Source organism: Glycine soja, chromosome 6 (assembly GCF_004193775.1).
Source record: "Glycine soja cultivar W05 chromosome 6, ASM419377v2, whole genome shotgun sequence".
In the NCBI taxonomy this organism is placed as follows: domain Eukaryota; kingdom Viridiplantae; phylum Streptophyta; class Magnoliopsida; order Fabales; family Fabaceae; genus Glycine; species Glycine soja.
Window position 1 is genome coordinate 37,063,661 of NC_041007.1, and position 2,116 is coordinate 37,065,776.

Below are 2,116 nucleotides of genomic sequence, written 5' to 3' on the forward strand. Positions count from 1 at the left end.
ATTGTGATAAGGAAATCAGACCTACGTAGTTCTTTGAGAACTAAACGTTGGTTAAATTGTTTTTATCCTTTTTTGCAAGATATATTTTGATTGAATGAAAGGTCATTTAAGGCGTTGGACCATTAAACGATCTTTCGATTCTTTTGAAAGGAGAGAAAACATTAAGGCATTGGACCATTAATGATCTCTTGGTTTTTTGAAAGAGGTGACAAAGCTATGTGTTGATTTTAGGCTTTTTAAAAATCCACGTTTAACCTATAAAAGCGAAAAAAGATCATTTCAAGGCGTTGGACCTTAAAAATGGTTTTTTAGGTGATGACAAAAGCTTGATTTATGAATTGATTTTAGCCTTATTTTCACTTTGGTTATTAGTCAATTCAATTAAGAAAGAAAATCCCAAAGAAAAACGTCCAATTGATTTTTTTTATTATTTTATTAAAAGATATTTTTTTGATTATTATATTATTATTTTGCCTCTTTTTGGTTTTAAACGTGGTTACGGCATGAAAGATCAGTCGAATTTTTTTCTAACAGAAATTAAAAGATGTCGCAACTCAAATGATCAGTGGAAATTTATTTTATTTTTGATTAGGCGAGAAAATGACTTAAATAAATTACTAAAGCACGTCAAAAAGGGGGTACGGAAAGTAAATGAAATAAAAATAAAAGCACGCGAAACAAGTGGGGACCACTAAGGGCAGATAGAATGAATTGAAAGGTTCAATTTCAGGAACTTACCGATTGAAAACCGAAGAACGAACGAAGAACGATGAAGAACGGTGGAAAACCTTCGCGAAATCGCCCACGGAAATGTCTCGAAAGCGTTAAGGAAGTGCCTTGGCTTGGATTTTCTTCACGGAAACAATTTTTCTCACTAATTTTAAGTGATTATCAGATACCAGGAGGGTTGAACGAATTTGTTCTGCCCTCCTTCCCCTATTTATAGGGAAAAAGAGGGAGGTGGTTGCCGCCCAGCTCGCCCAGGCGAGCTGGATTGCTTTCACCAGAAGGCACCGCCTTCTGTTGGAACATCCTGGAAGGCCCAAGTGGGCCTGATTGCTATTTGCACATCCTTGTTTACTAAATACACCCCCTCTGCCCTTTTTTTGCTAATTCTTTTTCCGTAACGCTACGGAACTTTACAAATTACGTAACGATACTTGTTTTCTTTCCGTAATGTTAGGAAACCTTATGGATTATGCAATCGTCCCCTTTTTGACTTCTAGAATGTCACGGAACTTCACGGATTGCCTAATGATGGATATCAAGTGCCTCGAAGTGGTCAAGCGAGGGTCGCATCCCAACAAATAGATGGTCCCCGAACGAAATTAGGGTATGACACAACTCGAATGTGACATGTGCTTATCATGGGGGAGTTTCCATTGAGCACTGTATGATCTTGAAACATAAGGTGCAAAGTCTAATTGACGTGGGTTGGATGAGATTTGAGGAGGAGAATCACTTGTGAATTTTGATGTCGTCAAGCAATACTATACATAATGCTTGGGGAAATTCGAAGGTTGTTGTTAGATGTTCCCAATGACTCATCAGGATTTTCAAGTTTATGCTATTAATATAAAAAACAGTCAAAATGTTAATAATATGGATGAATTTGATGTTGTTGTCTCTCATCCTCTCACAATTACATCTTTGCTTATTTAAATTTCACTAGAATGTGAATGTACGCCAATTTCACTAGAATGTGAATGTACGCCATTGGTTTGTTTGCTCAAGTGACCTGGGCTCCTGAGTTGATCTCCAGGTCCGCTCAATCAAAAATTGAACGTTATACACGTTTAGTGGGGGTGTTGTAAGCAACGAGTAAAGTTGAATAAACATTTGATTGACAGTGTTTCCAAATAAAAAATAAGAAGTATAGACATTCATGTGATTTCTTCTTATCGTTCTTAAAAGTTGTCTTTCTCAAGAAAAAAAATAGTTGTGAAGAACAAGAGTCATTTTACTTAATCTGCCAGTTGAAAATCCTTTAAATATTTATTGTCCTTGAAAATTCTTTTTCGAGAACCTACACAGTTTCTTTCATTTCTTCTTGCTACAAGGTCATGACAAATGACAACAATGTATACCTCTGAACCCTACACTGGGGCAATGATAG